The sequence below is a fragment of the Saccopteryx bilineata genome, chromosome 6 (assembly GCF_036850765.1).
Source record: "Saccopteryx bilineata isolate mSacBil1 chromosome 6, mSacBil1_pri_phased_curated, whole genome shotgun sequence".
Classification (NCBI taxonomy): domain Eukaryota; kingdom Metazoa; phylum Chordata; class Mammalia; order Chiroptera; family Emballonuridae; genus Saccopteryx; species Saccopteryx bilineata.
In genome coordinates this window covers 34,438,701-34,462,588 of record NC_089495.1, presented here as the reverse complement: position 1 = coordinate 34,462,588, position 23,888 = coordinate 34,438,701, and the positions used below count along the sequence as shown (strand labels likewise).

Below are 23,888 nucleotides of genomic sequence, written 5' to 3'. Positions count from 1 at the left end.
TATCAATAGCTAGAGTGATTTTTTTTTTTTTTTGCTATCAGATAATTGTTTTTGAATATTAGAAGAATATGTCCACAGCTTTTTGTGCTACTCAGGTTGTAATGCCACAGACAGGAGAAACTATTAAGTTTAATCGGCAATTGTCTTCATTTTCTTAGATCTAGAAAACAAAACAATAAATCACATCCTGATGTATTGTCAATACTCCCATGAAGTACATAGTCCAACATGGCCAACTGCAAGCTGCAATATACAGTGTTTGGAAGAAACACACAGTAGCACTGCTATACAGTATTTCCACCATACACGTACTTCAGTGTTGCACATATACAAACATCTTGATTCCTTCATCCAGGTCATTGGTAAAAATGTGCCCCTTTTTGGCGAACTTGACACAAACATGGTGGTTGTTTTACTGTTTAGGAATCGTATGTATCCATGTTTGGATGCTGAGATGTTTGTAATTCCAAGGATTATCTTTATTATACTTGGCAACCATTCCAAGACATGACCTCACTCAGTGATGTACTTGAGCCAGCTCATATTGGCTCACAAGAGATCATTATTAAATGTTTAGAAATTCTGCAAGCTGGTTGTTAAATACAACCATTACCAAAAATAAATTATGTAAATTTATAATTACATTTAAAATTTAAAAATGAAAATAAAGATTCAAGATTCATCACTTCTTATTGATCTTACTGTATTTTACTGTTATCTATGCTCTTGGAGTTATTCAAAATACATGGAAATAGCAGCATATCAATTCAGGAGGAGTGTAAACTAAAGGGGTAGAGCAGGAGGGAAAAACAGGAGGGGGAGAACTAAAGTGTTCTAAGGTCCCTGTATTGTCCAGGAAATGGTAAAAGTACTAATTAGCCTTTAGTAAATCAAACATGAATGTTGTACCCTTTTTAAGGTAACCACTAAAAGAATATGTAACAAGCTAATTTTAAAAAAATGAAAGCTTTAAAACGTTTAATTGAAAATAAGGCGAGAAAGGAGAGAAAATGCACATGAACACGTGGGACAAAGCAAAATCAAACAGTGAGATGGTAGATGTTTTTGCCTTTAATGAAATCTATTTTAGTTTCAGACTAAATGATCCAATTAAAAGACAAATACTGACAAAGATATACAATAAAATTTAACTACGCTGCTTTTAAGAGACATATTTTAAACATAAGAAGAATGTTTGACAGTAATAGGATTTAAAAATATATATATATATATCATGCAAACACTAAGAGCTATGTTAATCAAAGTAGACTTTAAGGGAAAAACCACTGTCACCACCTAATATAAAAATTCTTCTAGCCTGACCAGGCAGTGGCGCAGTGGATAGAGCGTCGGACTGGGATGCAGAGGACCCAAGTTCAAGACCCCGAGGTCGCCAGCTTGAGCGTGGGCTCATTTGGTTTGAGCAAAGCTCACCAGCTTGGACCCAAGGTCGCTGGCTCAAGTAAGGGGTTACTTGGTCTGCTGTAGGCCCACGGTCAAGGCATATATGAGAAAGCAATCAATGAACTAAGGTGCCACAATGAAAAACTGATGATTGATGCTTCTCATCTCTCTCCGTTCCTATCTGTCTGTCCCTATCTATCCCTCTCTCTGACTCTCTCTCTGACTCTATTAAAAAAAATTCTTCTGTATTTTGTATGCATCTATTAATATGGCCTCAAAATATTTAAAGCAAAAAGTGAAGGAAACTAAAGGGAGAAGTAATCATAAGCAATGATCTACAATCACAATGAGATTTTAATATACCTCTCTCAGGAGTTAATAGAATACACAGAAGAAAAAAAAATCATTTTTCCTACCCTTTTATACTTTTAACCTATTTATAGTCTCACTTTAAGAAATGTCTATTTTAAGCAGCATGAAGTTGGTCTGACCCATTTTTGAAGTGAACAATACCATTAACACTCTTAAACTCTACCCAACAACTAACTGTAGCCTATGCATCATTTTTAGGAGCCTAGAGAATCTGTATAGCAAATGACTACATGCTGGGCCAGAAAGGATGTCTCAACAAATTTACAAAGGTTGAAATTACATTGAGTGGATTACCTAATCATAGTAGCCAGAAATCAGTAACAGAACACACTGGAAGATCTCCAGGTATTTGGATATTAACCAATAAATCTTTAAATAATTCATCAATTAAAAAAAAACTACTTAGAACTAAATGATAACGAAAATATGAATCCTTCCAGAGGGAAACCTCTAAGCAAGAAGGGTCTTTTCATCCACCCACTAAAAGTGGTGGCTCTCTGCTCCTCCTCAATGACGTGCTGTCCAGAGATATCAGCCATTTGTATTTAATGGACCATAAACTGAGTCTATGCATAAGAAGAGGCCTTCGCTCCATTTCAGATCCAGGAGGTCATTTGAGGCAAATGGTTAAATATCTTGGATCTAGAACTTGGGCAGCCACCCCATAGAATACAATAATCTTCTATTTCTTTTTTTTTTTTTTTTTTTCTGAAGCTGGAAACAGGGAGAGACAGTCAGACAGACTCCCGCATGCGCCCGACCGGGATCCACCTGGCACGCCCACCAGGGGCGACGCTCTGCCCACCAGGGGGCGATGCTCTGCCCCTCTGGGGCGTCGCTCTGCCGAGACCAGAGCCACTCCAGCGCCTGGGGCAGAGGCCAAGGAGCCATCCCCAGCGCCCGGACCATCTTTGCTCCAATGGAGCCTTGGCTGCGGGAGGGGAAGAGAGAGACAGAGAGGAAGGAGGGCGGGTGGAGAAGCAAATGGGCACTTCTCCTATGTGCCCTGGCCGGGAATCGAACCCGGGTCCCCCACATGCCAGGCGGACGCTCTACCACTGAGCTACCCGGCCAGGGCCAATAATCTTCTATTTCACAGTGAGAAATGATGTAGTTAATTATGTGCTACAGACCCTTGTCTTCCCCTCCAATACCCAGCATGTAGTCAATTGCTATCACTCTCCCACTGGGAGAATAGCCACCCCCATCTAGACTATTTGAACCACCTCATGTCGGTGCTCTGCGGATGCTACTCTGGTTCCTGATGGCCCTGATATCCTAAGGAGACTATTATCTCAACATGGGATCTGCCCTGTGATATTGGAAATTACATCTATACACAAATCATACATAAAAACCACAGATACGCAAAAGCCACAAAAATATTCTGGCTTGAAAGATGACTTTTTTATTCACAAATGAAGATCTTTCTACTGAATTGCCTGCATGCTTTGTAAAACATTTACTGTAGCTCATATAAATCATAAAATTTTTAGATTATAATAATAAATATAATGTTCAAAACATAATTTTAAGTTTTTAAACATCCGAGAGTATAATAATTGGCATAATTAACACTAAGTGCTGTAAGCTAGCCCCCAAAATCTCAACAAAAGTTGCGCTCTCTTTTGAATCACCATCTAATCTACTTTCCTCCAAACAGTGACTCAGGGAACCAGGCAGCGGCCAACCTCTTGCTTCCATGTCATCCTGGTATCACGCAGCTAGCAACAGAAGAGGAGCACACAGGGAGGTCAAATCAGATCTCTAACCTCTCAACCTGGAAGTGACACGCATAAGAATCAATAAATTTAAGAAAAGGGCATTGTGGCAAACTGAAAATCTTATAGATCAAGGAGCTACAAACCGTAAGCATTGGTCCTAGACCAAGTAACCTCCCGAGTGACCTCTGGAAGTCGCTTACCTTCATTGAATCTGTTTCAAAGAAAGATTACATTTTCTCCACTGAAAAATGTTAGAATCAGGCTAAGTAATCTCTTACTCCCTTTTGGTTCTATGATAATGTGAGAACAGCCTTTGTAAAACTGGAACAATTCTATATCCTAACTGCGGTGGTGGTTACACCTATCTAGACGTAATAAAATTTTGTAAAACGCTATTCACATTCCTGCAAACATACAGAAGAAAGGATAAAGCACTGATAAAATCTGAATAGGCTTTGTAGCTCACTTCATAGTGTTGTACCAATATCAATCTCCTGGTTTTGAAAAAGTATTATAATTATGGAAGATGTTTTCATTGGAGGGAGCTGGCAGAAGGGCAGAAGGGTGCTTTCTGCACTATTTTTTCAACCTCTTGTGGGTCTAAATGATTTGCAAATAAGAAGTTAAAAATAGCTAATATTTGTTAAGCAATCTCTATGTAGCCGTATTGTTCTGAGAACTATATGTGTTTATCTCCACATATTAAACACTTAAATCTTTGCAGTAGATACTGCATTCATCATATTTTACAGATGAGGAAACTGAGTTTCAGAAAAGTTAAGAAATTTGGGGGAGAACCCAGTTGGTAAATAATAGAGATGAGATTCAAACCCAGGAAGTCCAGTTCCAGAGCCCTCCGCCTTAGCCTCTCAGCAATACCTTCCGAGAAAACAAACAAACAAACAGAAAAGGGCAGGACAAAGAAAAGGTCAGAATAAAAGTACTGTAAACACTACACAGAAAAATAAAAGAACACAAAAACGCAAGGGAAAATGAACAAGGCATGCAAAGGCCGGAATGATGTTCAGAAGAGCACATCTTCCAGTTAGACTAGCGTTTTCCTAAAAGACGCTAGGAGGAGAAGCTGCAGAGAGGTGAAGAATGTTGTTTTTTTTATTTAATTTATTCAGACGATTAATTTTAACGGGGGACATTGATCAATTAGATAGAGTACATAGATTCAGAGAAAACGTCTCCAGGTCATTTAGACATTTGATTATGTTGTATACCCATCACCCAAAGTCATGTTGTCTTCCATCACCTTCTATTTAGTTTTCTTTGTGCCCCTCCCCTCCCCCCAACATTTCTTCTCTTCCCTTCCCTCCCCCTGGTAACGACCACACTCTTGTGCATGTCCATGAGTCTCATTTTTATATCCTACCTATGTATGGAATCATATAGTTCATAGTTTTTTCTGATTTACTTATTTCACTCAGTATAATGTTATCAAGGTCCATCCATGTTGTTGTAAATGATCTGATGTCATCATTTCTTATGGCTGAGTAGTATTGCATAGTATATATGTACCACCTCTTCTTTATTCAGTCATCTACTGAAGGGCTTTTTGGTTGTTTCCATGTCTTGGCCACTGTGAAAGAATGTTTTTAAAGGAATGGTAAGCAGCTCCTAGTAGGGCAGGTCAAAGCAACTGGGGTTATGTAATCTAGAGAAAATCAAGAAGTGGTTTAATTGCTATTTATGAAGGCTTTTGAGAGAGGATATAGGACAAATGAAAGGAGCCTTAAATTGGGGGGTGGGGTAAAGGGGTGGAGGGGTAGAGGGTTAGTTTGACATTAAAAAAATCTTTTCCCAACCATCTGAGGAGGGACAAAGCTAAAACACACTAGAGGGCAGTTGACTTTTCTGAGAAGGAAGAAACGAAACTGACAGCTCACTCTACTGAAAATTAAACCTGTGCCAGTGGTGCCACCTGCCTCACAAGCCCCAGCAAGGACACGTCCTACATATTACCTGCTTTAATCAGCTAGGTATAAAGTGGGCGCGGCCACCCAGCCCCATGTTACAGAGGAGGACACTGAGCTGCAGAGCGGTCTGCGGCTGCCCGGGTATGAACGTGGCGGCCACCCAGTCCCACGTTACAGAGGAGGACACTGAGCTGTAAAGCCACCTGCAGCTGCCCGGGTATGAACGTGGCGGCCACCCAGCCCCATGTTACAGAGGAGGACACTGAGCTGCAGAGCCACCTGCGGCTGCCCAGGTATAAACATGGCGGCCACCCAGCCCCATGTTACAGAGGAGGACACTGAGCTGCAGAGCCACCTGCAGCTGCCCGGGTATGAACGTGGCGGCCACCCAGCCCCACGTTACAGAGAAGGACACTGAGCTGCAGAGCCACCTGCGGCTGCCCAGGTATAAACATGGCGGCCACCCAGCCCCATGTTACAGAGGAGGACACTGAGCTGCAGAGCGGCCTGCGGCTGCCCGGGTATGAACGTGGCGGCCACCCAGCCCCATGTCACAGAGGAGGACACTGAGCTGCAGAGCGGCCTAAGGCTGCCCGGGTATGAACGTGGCGGCCACCCAGTCCCACGTTACAGAGGACACTGAGCTGCAGAGCGGCCTAAGGCTGCCCGGGTATGAACGTGGCGGCCACCCAGTCCCATGTCACAGAGGAGGACACTGAGCTGCAGAGCGGCCTAAGGCTGCCCGGGTATGAACGTGGGAGATTCAGACTCGGGTTCCTCCGCCTTCCCGACCCAGACCTTCCCACTCTCTTAAACACACACTTCTAAGCGTGGAGACTCAGGGACTCGGGGAGTCCCTGGCTGCTAGCATAAAACTAAGTCAAATAATCAATTATGGTCTCTTCCAGCTACAAAAATATCTATTCCTCAAAACGCAACTAACCTCTGATTTTACATCAGCTCTATCCCATTAGGATCTTCTTCTCGGAACTGAGCTTTCTCCGTAGGTTACCCTATGTCTCTAATTATTATTCTCCTCACAACCTCCCTGTGGAGTATGACAAATTGAATTAGAAGTAAAGAGAAAGAGTGGGCACAATGACTCCTATTTTACAGAAGAGAAACTGAGCTGCCCAGTAAGCCAGGCGTGGCATCAAAATTGTGTATGGATGGAAAGAGATTTGGGGGGCTAGGGAGTGCAACCTCCTGAAGATTTCAAGAGAAAACCAGTACAGCCCAGTGGAAGCCACCACGGCACAATGCCCAGCTGGAGGGACCCTCTCGCCCAGCCAGCAGGGGCCCACTGGCAGTCACTGGCTCCCCAGCCTCCGCCCCGAGCAGCTGGTCACACTGGCCAGGGTCAAGATGTCAGAACAGGCATGCCACTGAAGTTTCCCAGGTGTGTCCTGATGTGTGTGTGTTCCAATGAAACGTTATTTATGGACACTGACATGTGAATCTCCTATAATTTTTTGCTGATTTCTAAAAAATTGACAGACTTTATTTTTCAGAGAAGTTTTGGGTTTACAAAAAAAAATTGAGAAATACAGAGTTCCCTATATTCCCAACCATCCCCCTCAGTTTCCCCCATTTTTAACATCGTATACTGATGTGGTACACTCCTGACAAATGATGGATGGATGCGGATACATCATCAACCTTTTTTATCTCAAGGCATACAGACACTAATTACTAAAATTCCGAGGCATACCAAAATATATATCTTTTGCCAATATGACCAAAAAAAAAAAAAAAAAAAGTAGCCACAATTCTGATTCATTCACACCAGACAGCTATTGTTATGTTGGCTGCTGTCATTTTTTTATTTGACAATCTAGGAAAAGAAGTCAGTGCCCTCACTAAACAGTCAGGTATGTCATGCTTTAAAAATTCGTGTAGCACACTGATTGAAAATCGCCGTTATAAACTAAAGACAGTTTCTATGGGATCTGCCAAATGCAGAATGACATATATCCACCATTACAGTATCATACAGAATAGTTTCATTATTCTTTGAAAAATTCTGTAGGTTCTGCCTGTTCATCCCTCCCCAGCCCCGGCAACCACTGGTCTTTTTACTGTCTGCAGAGTTTTGCTTTCTCCAGAATATCATATAGTTAGAATCATACAGTACACATAGCTTTCTCAGACTGGCGTCTTTCACTTAGCGATATGCATTTAAGTGCTTCCATGTCTTTTCATGGCTTGATCTTATTTTTTACTTTTATCAATTTATTTTAATTTTATCAATGAACATTTCTGTAATAAACGTGAGCCACTATGTGAGTGAGGCTCATGACTGCTACGATTATGTTCACAAATTAAGGGACATTATGCTCACCCTGACTGATGTGAATAGTCAACCCTGTCAGTACCTTTGGGCACTTCATAAAGGTTGAGCTCTGAGCTTACTCGGAGCTACTTAAGAGACCAGGTCTGGTCTTGACCTTAAAGCCACCATCAAAAGCTGCACTGAGAGCGTCAGCCTGGCGTGCAGGGGACCCGGGTTCGATTCCCGGCCAGGGCACACAGGAGAGGCGCCCATTTGCTTCTCCACCCCCGCCCCCTCCTTCCTCTCTGTCTCTCTCTTCCCCTCCCGCAGCCAAGGCTCCATTGGAGCAAAGATGGCCCGGGCACTGGGGATGGCTCCTTGGCCTCTGCCCCAGGTGCTAGAGTGGCTCTGGTCGCGGCAGAGCGACGCCCCGGAGGGGCAGAGCATTGCCCCCTGGTGGGCAGAGCATCGCCCCCTGGTGGGCAGAGCGTCGCCCCTGGTGGGCGTGCCGGGTGGATCCCGGTCGGGCGCATGCGGGAGTCTGTCTGACTGTCTCTCCCCGTTTCCAGCTTCAGAAAAATACAAAAAAAAAAAAAAAGCTGCACTGAGAACTTCGTCTAGGCAGCTCGCTGTGACAAAATCCAGAGCCTGTCGCAAGCTGCCGGGGATCTGCTCAAGGTCTCTCTCATTCCTCAGAGGAACAGCGACGCACTTCGGTCCCCCTCTGTGTGCTCCCTGCACTTTGTCTTCGATCCTGCCTTCATTTTTGTTAATTAGTCAACTTTTTCTCTAGAGCAGTGCTGGGTTTACAGAAAAATAAATCAGAAGGTACAAGGAGTTCCCACATGCTGTCTCTCCTCATACATACACATTTGTTACAACTGAACCAATATTGATATATTATTAATAATACAGCCTGACCAGGCGGTGGCGCAGTGGATAGAGCGGCGGACTGGGATGTGGAAGGACCCGGGTTCGAGACCCCGAGGTCGCACCAGCTTGAGCACGGGCTCATCTGGCTTGAGCAAAGCTCACCAGCTTGGACCCAAGATCGCTGGCTCCAGCAAGGGGTTACTCGGTCTGCTGAAGGCCCGCGGTCAAGGCACATATGAGAAAGCAATCAATGAACAACTAAGATGTCGCAGCAAGAAACCAATGATTGATGCTTCTTATATCTCTCCTTTCCTGTCTGTCTGTCCCTATCTGTCCCTCTCTCTGACTCTCTCTCTGTCCCTGTAAATAAATAAATAAACAAATAATACATATAATATGATTAATAATTTTAAAAATAATATATTATATTAATATTAATAGAGTTCATTGGGTTTTCACAAATATGTAATGACATATATCCATCATGAGCTCATTTGTTTTTATCACTGATTAATACTCATAATACAGATACCCCACAGTTTATTTATCCCTTAACAATGGATGGATATTTTAGTTGTTTCCCATTTTTGGCAATTATGAATAAATACGCTATAAATATTTATGTGCAGTTTTTTGTGTAGAGATAATTGTCAATTCATTTAACTAAATACCTAGGAGCATGACTACTGGATCATATGGTGAGAAGGTTTAGCTTTTTAACAAACTGCAGTCTCAAAGTGACTGTGCTCTGCATTCCCACCAGCAGTGAGTGAGAGTTCCTGTTGATCCATATCCTTGCCGGTATTTGATGTTGTCCGTGTTTTAGAATCCATCCATTCTCACAGGTGTGTAGTGGTGGTATCTCGTTGTTTTAATCCAAGTGTATATCTCCTTAAAGCACACTGTTGAACTCTCCAAAGTAAAACAGCAAGTCATAATAAACTAAACTACATAATAAACTGCCAGGATTCAGCATGTGAATCTCAGAAATTACAGTTAACAAGAAGTCTTTGTTGAGAGAAAAAAAAAAATCTTCCAAACAATTCCTATTGTTGAAGACAGGGCTGACATTTCTAGGTACCTGAAATAGGCTGAGCTTGAAAATGCCAAAGCAATAACTGTCCCTTCATCATTCATAGACTAAAATAAACTTTCAAAGCCGTGAGAACACCTGAAGTATAGAGATAAAAATGGTCTTCTATTGGTCACTAGCCACATAAAGGCATTTTCTTTGATACTGGTGGGTTTGGCTGTGTTTAACAAAGTTCTTCTCAGATATAAACAAACACTGTGCACTCCTAAAATGCTCTGTACTATTTCTAAGACACTCAAAGTTGTGGGTAGGTTCGGGGAGGTGGGTCTGGGTTTTTTCCTTCTTCTATAGCTTATCCAGATGTTCTCTCACACTTTTCACGGAAACTGGAGCAACAGAATAATGGGAGGAAAGTTTGTGCTGTGTATTATTACACCTGTTATGGCTTGAATTTTCAAATAGTGAAAGTGATTTTCTTACTATGTTATTTCAAAGCAGCATTTCACACCTGCATGCTCATGATCTCTACAGAGTCAGGTAATAAAGTGCAAAAAAAAATCTTAAAGAGATATTGTTTAATTTCAGATTTTTTGCAAACAAGTGAACTAGCCATAGATATGGCTTTATGATTCTAAAACTTAACATAATCAAGAGTCACATAATACACCTACCTTGAAAATTATTAGCAAGTATCTTAGATGTTTAAATGGCCCATTTTATGGTCCCATTCTTAACGTGCAAGATATAATCATATAAAACAGGTGTTTCCTCCTCAACTATGGATGTACTGTTTATAGCTGGTCCTCAAAAGCCTTGGCAATAGTCCATAATTGGGTGGGAAATGGGCCTGAAAACTTCTCCAAACCAAATGGCAAAGCATTTAAAAGAAGAATTTTTAAAAAAGCATTTGTCAGGAACAGATATAACCTTTGTAATACCTTTTCTTTGTGTTTTTATCACTGCATTTTAGAAGGCACATTCAACTATTTCTGTTCTTAACCACTGGCTACACACAAGAATTGGTACTAGGAGTCCTCATATTTGATATGGCAACATCCTCTAGTATAAAAACCTTCAAATAAAACGCCAAAAACACCTGCACTTCAGTAGTGCTAAGAACATTCCCTGCATTATTCTGCTGCCAACCTGAGCAGAGTGACTAAGCATTCTGCTGAGAGAATTTTTTTAGAGGTAGTTTTGCAGCTAATAAAAATAAAATAGCATAACTTTTAAAAATTTTCCAGTGAGATACTTCTGGCCAGAAAACACTTGATTATCACTGATGAACTTAAGGTATCTTCAGCAGGTCAACCACACATTCTTACTAAGTGCGCTGCAAAGCCTCCAGCCGGGAGAGTTGCAGGTGTTTAGTACAGCAGCTGTAATCCATCTCTTTCCTTTTTCACCCCACAGTTTGATAAACATATTACTCCCACCTACACCAAAGATGGGACTTTTCTAGCATACTTAATTTTTTAAAATTTATTTATTGACTTTAGAGAGAGAGGAAAAGAGAGAGGGACAGACAGACAGAAACACTGATCTGTCCCTTTATGTGCCCTGACCAGGGACTAAACCCACAACCTTTGTGTACTGGGATGACGCTCTAACCAAACAAGCTATTCTGCCAGGGCTCTAGCATTCTTTATTGGGTAGAAATGTGTCCCCACAAAAGACATGCTGAAAACTGAACCCCCCAGTATCTAAGAATGTGTCCTTATTTGAAGATGCGGTCATACTGGAATAGGGTGGGTCCCTAATCCCATATGGCTGCAGTGCTTATAAGAAGATGATGTGGAGACATAGGGAGAGAACATAAATACAGCCGGAGATTGGAGGGATCAGCAGCAAGCCAAAAAAGGCCAAGTTTCAGCTACCACCGGACTCTAGGAATGGGAAGGAAGAACTCCCCCACATACACATGTTTCACAGACAGCACGGCCCTGCTGACACCTTTCAGACTTACAGATTTCAGATTTCTAACCTCCAGCTTTGTGAGACTATACATTTCTGTTGTTTATGTTTATTAATTCTAAAAATATTTTATTGCTTTTGTACATATAAAGTACAAAGACTTTTTGGTATAGATTGAATCAAAGACTTTTTGGTATAGATTGGCTGAAGACTTTTTGGTATAGATTGAATCACCCAGAATTCATATGTTGAAACCCTATTTGGAGATAGGGCCTTTGGAAAGTAATGAGTTAGATGAGCTTATGAGGGTGGGGTCCTCATAATGGGATTAGTGCCCTTATAGCAAGAGAAACCAGGGAACTTGCTGCCTCTCTCTCTCTCTTTCTCTCTCTCTCTCTCTCTCTCCCCCTCTCTCTCTGCCATGTGAGGGTGCCATAAAAAGATGAGTGTATAAACCAGGAAGAGCCCTCACCAGAAACCCACCATGCCCAGTATTTGTTACAGTGGCATGTGTTGACTAAGACAATTGTCATATAAATGAGAACACAATTTAATGAAATGACGAAAACACCTCATATACTCAGTAATAGTCATCAGATATCAATGAGGTGAGAACTCCTTCATTGGAAATTTAAGGCACGTTTAGTATAAGAAATGTCTATGATTGTATTTAGGTTTCTGTGTTCCTTTGCTTTCAATAAGAAATAAGGTCTGGTTATTTCATGTTTCACAGCACTGCCCTGTGCCCCCTGAGGTTGGCTATCAGAAGGAGAAAAGAAGAGGGAAGAGGACTCTCCTGTCTCCTCCTGAGCACACACTGGTTAAAAGCTCTGGCTGTGGCTGGCCACCTGCGACGGTCAGCACTGACTGCGCAAGGCCATGCACGTGAGAGCCAAGGGTCTGGGTGAATCGAGCGGGAAAGCTGCTTCTCGGTCCAGCTTCCCTGATGCTTACTTCTTGTCTGGAGGAGCCAAATATCTACTGCTCCTCCCCTCACTGGCCCCCACACGTCTCTTAATCTCCTTCCTCAGCTGACTGGGGCCGCTTCATAAAGGGATGGGAAGAAGGGAACAGATGTGAGGCATCCAGAGTGGAGCATTCAGGAAGTCTTCCCACCGCCCTCTTCATCTCTTACTTCTCTGCTCCTTTCAAGCTTTTGAGAAGGCTTCTCACACAATGTCTCCAATATCATGGTAGTATTCCTAGAAATGATATATAATAGATAAGAATCCCAGCTCTGACTAGATAGTTCGGTTTTTTAGAGCTTTGTCCCAAAGCGCAGAGGTTGCTAGTTCAATCCCCAGTCAGGGCACATACAGGAACAGATCAATGTTCCTATCTTTTCTCTCTCTCTCTCCCTTCCTTTGACTTATAAAATGAATAAAATTTTTAAAAAAGAAGATTTTTAAAGAAAGAGAAGAGGCCTGACCTGTGGTGGCGCAGTGGATAAAGCATCGACCTAGAAATGCTGAGGTCGCCGGTTCGAAACCCTGGGCTTGCCTGGTCAAGGCACATATGGGAGTTGATGCTTCCAGCTCCTCCCCCTTCTCTCTCTCTGTCTCTCCTCTCTCTCTCTCTCTCTCTGTCTCTCCCTCTCCTCTCTAAAGTGAATAAAGAAAGAGAAGAGAATCCCAGAAAAAAATAGCACTTTTAAAATCAGCAACAGTTGTGCATAGTTGGGGTCACTTCATAGAGAAGGGCTGACTTTTGTTCATATTCTATGTTTTGAAAAGTATTGACGGGTCACATAGAGACACAATTGGTTTATTATTTTTTATACACCTGGACAACACAACCCGTCTAGCCCAAATCAGCATTCACACACAGAAGTTGAGGTTCACTGCTGCCTAATATACACAGCCAACAGAGCTTTCCCCAGCTTCAGAGTCTTTTATAGCATCCTAGAATTTTCCATCCAACATAAATAGCTTGAGAGTCCTTCTTCTCAGAGGTATAATGAAGTTTTTTAACCTGATTATGTAATGCATCATTTTATACCATTTGAATATGGATGCTTTCATAAGCTAATCAGAAGCCTTGAGACAATGGTTTCAAATGTATCATTCATTAAAGAAAGCAATGACTTATATTGTGTCATCTATTTTCATTAAAATGTCTTCAGAAAACTGTTCTGACTTTAAAGGCTCTCTCTCCTAATTGATATGCAACCAAACCATCCTGTTCTTTTCCATGAAAAAACCTTTATTTTCTCAAGTTAGAGTTGGTAATTTTAGTATTTAGTAATGGCAGCAATCATTCTTTTTTATTTACCATATGCAGTTGGTAAGACTTTTATTTTACTGTTTTTCTTTCCACTTTAGAATAATGTGCTCTTTTTTGTATGATAATGTCATAAGCCTAATTTTCCCTTCTGTTAGGTCTTGATTATTCCCCCCAAAGGCTGATTTTTAAAATGAAAGCATTTAAAACAATGTTAGCAGCATGATTATGCGGTCACATGCATATACGGAAAAATAAGCCTACAGATACTGTTAATATTATTCCATGCAAATTAAGTCTAATGCAGCACATGTAAGCAGCTTCCCTTCAGGGCTGATCTAATTGTCAAACCAAGGCTGGCATTTTTAAAAGGTAGCAAGTAAGAAGGAGGGCACATAGTAGGGATCAGTTTGTCACTGCTGGTGCAGGAGTGACTTCTGAGTATCTTTCTCATCTGACATGGAACACTGCAGCCTAAGAATTATACTCATTTTATGAGAGTTTACTCTAAATTCACCTGACCAGTTTTTTTGTTGTTACTTTTTAACAAACATACTAGTACTGGTGCCTCTTAAAGACAGGAGCTGAAGTTGGCTGTGGGAACGGGTTAAACAGCTCCCTTTAAGGTTATCTGGAGCCAACTTGCAGGTTGAAAGCGACAATTCGTTTAACTGAAGCCAGAGGAGGGGTTACAGGAAGCGTCAGTTTCAGGAAGGCAGGAAGTGGCAGTGGATCAAGTCTAGCTGCTTGACAACCAAACTGTCGTTCCTTGAGACTAGACACTAAGGAAGATTTATGTCTAGCATCCTGGGTCCTAGCATATGCTGAAGCATCCTCTGCGTCTGAACTCCCTTCCTGCCTTTCAGCACAGTTGGCTCCACCTCACCCTCCAAGTCCCTGCTCACACGTCAGCTCCTATGAGGGGCCCACCTTGACCATCCCCAGCCCCAACTGCGATTGCAGAAGACAGAGCAGAAAAGGAGAGACAAGGTCACCCTTCAGGAAAGGGGAGCCTGAGACTGACAGAATGAGAGCCACACCCCATCAATGTCTATTCAGCCGAACCCTGGACCTACCCTGCTTCTTTCTGCCCTGGAAGTTTTCTGATCTCACTTGACTCTGTTCTAATCAATAATGGTTTTCAGCAGCATCAAATAGGCTGTCCCTCAGTAAAGGGAAAGAAACAGCAAGAATTGGAAAGGTAACAATAGAAAAAAGGAGTAATAAAAGGGAATGGGGTATTTGAAATGTATTTTATATTGTAACTGACTAAAACCTACATGCACAAAAGACTGACCCACCTGGAATTTTAAACAGTTTTAGGAGATTTTTGCAAGAAGTAATCACATAAATGGACTGGGGTGGGGGGTGCAGGCTAGAAAGGAATACCACTGAGTGGTTACTTCCCAAAGCTAAGAAATACAGTGTCGATTCACTGCTCACCACTAGCAACTAGCTGACCTAGGCCTCTGGAAAGATATTTTGTAAATTCAATAGATGATCATCTTTTTTATAGACCACAGTCTGATAGAAAAGTACATACAAAGACTAACACAACTTCCAAGGTCGGTTAAAACCACCACATATATCACTTGCCAAAGGCTTTTAATGCTCTAAATGTCTACATTCTGTGTCCTTTTTCTGATCTTTTATGTCTCACCAATAAATAGATGTGTCATGATGATCTATTCACTAATGAATCCTGCCTGTCTCTTAAGGACTCCGAAAAGGGGAAATCAGGAATAAGTGTAAACGTTTTCCGAGGCCCTCTAAAAGTACAAAGTTAAAGAGACCTGTTCTCCTGCAACAAAAACGTTCTGCTCAAATGAAATCTCATTTTCAAACCATCCAACTGCAGAGCAGTCAACAATAACGGGCTTTATGTCCAAACAGGAGAGGAGGAGAGAGGCATGACATGCCTGCCTTAGGTTAAGAAGGGTTAGATCTAAACAATGAGGGGTAAACATATCTATAAGAGGGGGCCTGAGAAAAATATGCCGGGTATTTTTTTTTTTAATTAATGGGAATTGTGCTCCCAAAGTCCCACAGAAACCTTTTTCTTTTCTAATCTGATTAGTCATCGCACTATGAACCACGGCCAGGAAGAAGTCCAAGAATTGTAAAAGTCTATGAATCACGTCTGAAGCAGTGCAGGGTGGGACTGACATAAATCAGGGGACCCCCAGTGACCCACATGTTCTGGCAGAACTGGGCTCCAGGGGTCCTGGGGAGGAGAGATGCATAGAAAACACCAAGCGGGGGAGATACTCGAACCAGGAGCCACATGCTGAGAACTACAATGTCACCCCAAGTTCCGGGAGTCAGGAGGTTGGGTCAAGTGACTGAACACATTTCCACAAAAGAGATCCCCTCTCCTCCCACAGCTGCGAAGGAGGAGGGCTGCTTTTCTTAACTAGGTCTTAGACAAGAGGTAACTGCTCTGACCCACTCCGTGCCACCATAAACAGATGGCAAAATATTAAAGCGTTTCCTGAACTGACAGTGAGATATTCATTAGCGTTACCTAGAAGTGTGTTCTATGGGCTACTCATTTTTAAAAGAACAGTTTTTAGAAACATATAATATAAAGAAGGGGGGAAGGCTGATTAGAAGGTGAAAGCTAATCAATTTGGTTGAAACCGAACATCATCTCCCTCTCATGAAATGCCTGAAAGAATAGACCCATGAAGTTAAGCTTTATATTGTAACATATATAAAGAGTATATTCTTCTGTAAGGAAAGCAACTAAATGTAGTAACATTATGGGGTGGGGATGGTTTTCTTGTAAGAATCTTGAAGCTAGTGACGTGAAAAAACCCGCAGAAGACCAATGCATAAAGCAGGTGCCGGCAGTAACACCATCAAACCTCTATACAGTGCTTCATGTCTCTCCAGGCGCTGTTTTATGCATTACTTTATAGTACTGTCAAAGTAATCATTATTCCTGCGTAAAGAAATCAGCCTAGAGAAGAGGCTGATTCGCTACATGTGAAAGAGAGTTATTAATGGAATTTACCCTGTAAAACCAGGTTCCCATACCCTTAATCTAATACTTTCATTATCCTCCCCCTCGTTAAGGGCAAGTTTTCTTCAAGAGAAAGTTAATTTCCGTAGTAATGGTAGTATCGTGCAGTGGTTGAGTATGGGCTTTGAAAACAAACAAATCTAAGATCCAGGCCTTGCTCTGTCATATATCAACTGATAACTTTAGATAAGTAACCTATCCTCTCTGGCCTCACTGTTATCATCTGTAATATGGGGATAATTGTATAATGGACCTACAATAGCCATTATCATTACACAGCAATTTCTGGTTTTCCTCCTCTTCCCAGCATATATAGAACACTGCATTTCTCACTCTCCTGCAGTGAGATGATGCCATGTGACTTGTTCTGACCAATGAAATGTGAGCAGATATATGGCCTATTACCTCCAGGTTTAGAGAATGAAAAGTCCGTGCATGACGTGCAGCCTCTCTCTCTTACCCAGCCTTAGGCTGGATGGCAAAATCATACTGAGATGAAAACAGCTTGGATCACTGAATCACCTCTTGGAGTGCGGCTGCCCAGACAACAATGGACTCTGCCCTGTTGATTGAAGCCACTGAAACTGTGGAGTTGTGACCACAGAATAACTTAACATAGGGTGACTGACACATTCCTCAAGATTTGTGGTGAAGATCAATGAAATTTAGAGGAAGTTCTTGATACAGTGCCTTGCACAATCACCAATTAATAAAAGTCAGCCAGCCCCATGATAGTGATTGTACAGCGATAAATGTAAGAACTAGGGTTGTACTTTCAAGACACCTAATTTATAGCCCATTTATTCCCTCAACAAATGTTTATTGAGAGTCTACAATATGCAAGACATTATGATAAAGCTGAATAGACAATGAAGAACAAGATAGACACTGTAGCTCATATAGCCCCAAGGAAAAAAATAAGCCTTTAAAAATTATCTAGATACCCCTTTCTGAGTAGTTTAGATACAATTCTCCATAAATATGTATGGATACATTCCAACGACTTGGAAAGGAATGAAGGCCTGACCTACCAAGGATCTGACGTTTGATAGCACCAATTAAAGAAGCTGCCAGGGCCTGACCAGGTGGTGGCGCAGTAGATGGAGCATTGGACTGGGACGCAGAGGACCTAGGTTAGAAACCCCGAGGTCACCAACTTGAGCACAGGCTCATCTGCTTCGAGCAAGGCTCACCAGCTTGAGCCCACAGTCGCTGGCTTGAGCAAGGGGTGACTCAATCTGCTGTGGCCCCCTGACCAAGGCACATATGAGAAAGCAATCAATGAACAATTAAGGTGCCGCAATGAAGAACTGATGCTTCTCATCTCTCTCCTGTCTGTCCCTATCTTTCCCTCTCTCTGTCTCTCTCTATGTCTCTGTCACACACACAAAAAATAAAAAATAAAGAAACTTCCAGGTCACAAGTCGGCCCACAGTCAGGACCGTAAACTATCCTGCCTACTTTTTTTTTAAAGAGAATATTTATTTATATATTTATTTACTTATTTATTCATTTTAGAGAGGAGAGAGAGAAAGAGAGAGAAAGGGGTGAGGAGCAGGAAGCATCAACTCCCATATGTGCCTTGACCAGACAAGTGCAGGGTTTTGAACCGGCAACCTCAGCATTCCAGGTCAACGCTTTATCCACAGGTCAGGCCTATCCTGCCTACTGATGACAGTGCTAATGTCCAATGCAGCTGGTGGAAGTGACCGAGATACACCAGTGAAAGATTTCTGATTTCTGATCAAAGACAACTGAGTGAGCAAACACAAGGTGCAGCAAAAGTAGGCTTACAGTTGGGAATATATAAAACAATTTATTATTGTATTATTGTTTATTAATTATTGTATTATTTTCCATATAGACAACTTCTATCACATCCTATAGCTCATGCCAGGCATGGCATCACTATAACAAGAAATATTTGTGTATCCAGCTCACTTTATGAAATATATATTTGTATTTATAAATATAAATACACATATAAATCTCCCAATATTTTAATCTTATTGTTTTCTCCTTGATTCTTGAAACTATACTTTTCTGAAGCAGGAAATTTCTCCAAAAGACTCCTTAGAGTTCAACTGCTAAAATTTCTTGACAGCACATCAAACTGCTGCTACACATGTTCTCAATGTAATAGCTTCGAGTCCCTAATACAGCCATATTTTTATTTACTGGGGTAAAATGATTACATCTGGAAAATATATATACTTGGACTCCAAACTCAAAATCAGTACCCCACTGCAACAGAACAGACACTATTAATTCTAAGCCGACTCCTGTAGAAGTTAACAATGGGGCACTATAGCATTTCTCAGTAGTCGATCCGCCACACTCAAATCTAATTTAAATTTCCAACAACTTTGCTTTAGAAGTTTTTCCACGAAATTTGGTCTTTGCCTGACTTGCCTGCTGTAAATTCTATTAACCAAACTCTGCAGGGCCTTACAATACCCTTGAATAATTCTACACATGCACGGTGAAATGATATGAAACCTCTAGCAAACACCTTATTATATTTCAGACAGTAAACTTATGAGCTTAAGACTTAAACTCTGGTTGTTTTTCCTTTCAGATTATCCAAAGGGCTGGACTCACTGCCTGGATAATTATATTTTCCAAGAAACAGGAGAGAAACCCTAAAGAAACTCTTTAGGCCCTGGCCGGTTGGCTCAGTGGTAGAGCATCAGCCTGGCGTGCAGGAGTCCCGGGTTCAATTCCCGGCCAGGGCACACAGAAGCAGCGCCCATCTGCTTCTCCACCCCTCCCCCTCTCCTTCCTCTCTGTCTCTCTCTTCCCTTCCTGCAGCCAAGGCTCCATTGGAGCAAAGTTGGCCCGGGCGCTGAGGATGGCTCTATGGCCTCTGCCTCGGGTGCTAGAATGGCTCTGATTGCAACAGAGCAATGCCCCAGATGGGCAGAGCATCGCCCTCTGGTGGGCATACCAGGTGGATCCCGGTCGGGCGCATGCAGGAGTCTGTCTGACTGCCTCCCCATTTCCAACTTCAGAAAAATACAAAAAGAAAAAAAAAAGAAAGAAACCCTTTAGCTTGGACCCGTCCAGTGAGACTCAGATCTCACTTGGCCCTCTCCTACCCTTTCTTCAACAACAAATGGAAACATCTGGAACAGAGGCCAAATCGGTGTCATTGTTCTGGTTCATCTCTATTAAGTCTCTCCTTCCTCAAGGTTTTCATGTCTCCCATCAGTATAGAATCTATGCACATTATCAGTAATGAGACCTGTCGATTCTGTCTAGCTGTTTATCCAACAATCGCTCTTTTCCTCTCACCTCCCAGGACCTTGCGAATGTCTCCAAGCTCTCTCAGGAAACCTCCACTGGACTGCTTCCTCAAGTCAGCCTGCTAGACACACACTCCATGTCCCATTCCCAGAGGAGTCTGGGCTTTTTCCAATAAGAATAGATGAAACTGTGAAAAATGACATAAGCGGGAAAAATGACATGGCTCCATTTTAAAATGGAGCCAAGGCAGGCATTCTAGAAGAACTGCTGGTACTTCTTGTTCCTTGAACCTTTGGAATATTTGAACTGGACAAAATAACCTTTGGCCTGGACTAACACCACGCTGCTTGAAGAACAGCTGTTTACAAAACTTACAGAAAAGCAGACATCCTGACCACCAGGACTGGTGACACAATCTTTCTGAAGACAGAATCAGTAATCATCCATGTATAGCTCAAGAATAACTCAACCTGTTAGCACCAATAGAAATTTCTTTCTTCTCATGTAATCATGACCCTCCCTTTTCTCATAAAAACTCCTTGCCTTCATCTTGTAAATGGGACACAGTTATTAGGTTTCTGCCTGAATCTGTGCTTCCAAAATTGCAATTCTATCTGATCCCAAATAAAGACTTGTAGCCTCTCATTTTGGCTTTTTATTTTTAGGTTAACAAGAATGAAGCAGATAGTAAAACGGATCACCACAAGTTAACAAAATGCCCTAATCTATTAAGAAGATGTCTACACAACAGTACCTGCTGCTAAGGTTTGGTGCACTTGGGGTCAACCTGGAGACTCTGTTTGGAGTCCTTCCGGTGTTGCGGCATGGGCAGTTGCCGACCTCACCAGCCCTCACGCAGGTCATTCCAGGTCATTACAGTGAGATGTTCCCATACACAGACATGATCTTTCATAAAGAATTACATTTTGTTCTTTGTCTTATAAGTTTCACAACACACATTCAAGGTATTTTTTTTAAACATATAAAGACATTTCTAAATTTAAGGAGAAAACAAGGGAAGAAACCAAACCTTCAAGCATTCACTCATCTCCTCACACAACGTGCTGAAGAGGTAGCAAGGGAATGAATGCTGTGACTCACAGTTCACGCGTGAACTCCACGTGGTGCCGCCGCTTGGCTTGCCAGTGTTTTGCTGTGCGGTGCCCTCAGCAAGCTTGATCTGTAAAGAGCCGGATAGTAACTATTTTAGGCTTTGTGGGCCACATAGGTTTCCATCATACGTTCTTGTTTGGTTTCTTTTACAACTCTTTAAAAGCGTAAGAAACATTCTCGCTTGAGAGCCAGCATCTGGCAGCATCTGGCCACCACTGGCCATTTGCAGGCTCTCGTCACACAGTTCTGCCCGGGAACATCTCTGGTGCTTAAACAGTGATGTGTGATAACCCCCTGAGCAGACAAAATTACATAGCAAACAAAATATAGAAAATGAAGAAGCTTTTGTTTCAAAGGAAAGATGCCTTTCTAGTTAAGAACTAAAAGAGCATACAGTCCTGCCTAAATCATTTTGTTGGTTTAATACAATTTCAGTAGAATTCCCAGAGCTGTCTGTGTTTCCTTTGGGTTTTTATTTTGTTGGTTTTTGCTTTAGGGCAGGAGGAGGGAAGTCAGGGGAGATAGAGGGTAAAGAATTTGGCAAAATGACTATAATTTATATTTTAAAACTTAAAGGTTAAAATAGGCAAGTTCTAGAGAATAACCCGTAAGAGGGAGAAATACAACCTCTCGAATAATAAAACATTACAAAGCTACAGTCAGTAATTAAGAGTGTGGTTCTAGGGTAAATAAGAAACAGATCAATAAAATAAAATAACATAGAAACAAACCCTGAGGTACATCAAACATGAATGCATGATGACGTGTGGCAGAAGTCTGTGCTGGCTTATTCAACAACAACAGTGCTGAGTCAACTAATTGCCTATGGGGGGACTCAAATAAGATTTGTTTAAAATCTCAAATACACTCCAAAATAAATTCCAAGTAATTTATAGATATAAAGTTTTAAAATCCCATTAGAGGAACTAGAAAAAATATATACAGTTAAATATATTTATCTCCTTTCTGTATAGGGAAATACTTCCTAAAACTATCGCAGAAATCATACACACTCACAAAAAAATATAATTAAAAACTTAAAAATGAAAAACAGTAAATTGAATTAGTAAATTTATTTTTACATAGTAAACTGTATATAATATATTGTATTACAAATTATTTAGTGAATAAAAATTCTAAATAAAACTGGAAAATTAAACCCATGTAAACATCAAAAAATTATTAAAAAATAAAAGCAACAACTAATTAGAAAAATAGTTTCAAAAGTGTAGAGGAAGCATCACTATCCTTTAATATATAAAGAGCCCTTATATACTGTAAAAAATACACTAAACTTCAAAAGATGAAATGTAGAGAGTTCTTTTAAGAAGTAAAAAGGCTAGCCTGATCAGATGGTGGCACAGTAGATAGAACATCTGACTGGGGCTCGGAGGACCCAGGTTTGAAACCCCGAGGTCGCTGGCTTGAGCATGGGCTCACCAGCTTGAGCATGAGATCACTGGCTTGAGCGTGGGATCATAGACATGACCCCATGGTCACTGGCTTGAGCCCAAAGGTCACTGGCTTGAAGCCCAAGGTCACTGGCTTGAGCAAAGGGTCACTCACTCTGCTGTAGCCCCCTCGTCAAGGCACATATGAGAAAGCAATCAATGAACAACAAAGGTGCCGCAACAAAGAACTGATGCTTCTCATCTCTCTCCCTTTCTGTCTGTCTGTCCCTATCTATGTGTCTCTGTCTCTGTAGCAAAAAAAGAAAAAAACTAAAAAGGTTAATATATAGATTTTAAAATGTTCAACCTCGCTAATAATAAAAGAAACACAAATTCAAACAACATCATCAGTCTCTGGTCATCCAGTTAGTCATGTTAGCACACAATGCCATTTGGGAATAATGAGTCCCAGCTTCTATGCACTGCTGGTCAGAATAGAGTCATTCTGGTAAATACTTTGGCAAGCATTATGATTCAAGTATCTTTAATGTGGCCATACTTTTTTATTTTGATACTATGTATATTAATTTCACTTTGAGGAATCAATCAAAATGAAACAACCATCAATCAGGACCAAGATGGATATACTAAGATGATATGCATAAAACTGGAAACAATCTAAATGCCTAACTGGGGAATGGTTAGTAAGTTACGGCATACACATACTACAAAATATTCTATTGTCATTAAAACTAGGCTCATGCAAACTTTTTAATGATGGAGAATTTATTATAACCTGCATTAAGTGAGAAAAAAATACAAAATTATGTATGTGTTGGAATGTCAGTTATAAAATGCACACAGACACACACACACACACACACATGAATAGAAAAACATATGCCAAAATAGTCACAAGCACTTATCACTGGAAAATGAGATTATAGCGGGTTATTTTATTCTTTATATATTTCTACATTTTCCAGGACTAATATATTATCATTTCCTAATCAAAATAAAATATACCTGAAGACAACCCTCGACCCCTCCAATAAAAGACAGTAACAAAGGAAATGTTGATACTCATCAAGCCAAATTTATTCTAAAACATAATTACAGAACTAAAAATTAGGTCAGAATATGTAAGTGCTTGTATTGCAAATTAAAAATCACTGTAACTATTTTATAAAACTAAGACACTTCCTAAATTTATCAAGGTCCTATCCCAACCTGCAGTCAGCGTGATATTAATAATATTCATTTGTAAACATCAGCAGAATGTTCTGTATAAGCAAGACACAGATCTAAGAGTAAAACACCAGTATCAATAAAAGGAAAAGATTCGTATAAAACCCCTGTAAGCAGCAAAGTTGAAT

At 41.1% G+C, this 23,888-nt stretch overlaps 1 protein-coding gene across 6 annotated transcripts in view; it reads right to left on the bottom strand.

The window, feature by feature from the left end:
• CSGALNACT1 (chondroitin sulfate N-acetylgalactosaminyltransferase 1) overlaps positions 1 to 23,888 on the bottom strand; it is a 344,630-nt gene that overhangs the window by 195,505 nt on the left and 125,237 nt on the right. For 2 of the 6 annotated variants that reach the window (XM_066234107.1, XM_066234112.1), the window contains exon 2: positions 21,110 to 21,188. The exons of 2 other annotated variants lie outside the window; for them this stretch is intronic. The gene's annotated coding sequence lies outside the window, so the exon portion shown is untranslated. Of the gene's footprint in view, positions 1 to 21,038; positions 21,189 to 23,888 lie in introns of those variants that run through there. 2 more of the 6 variants (XM_066234114.1, XM_066234110.1) reach the window with 2 other exon arrangements.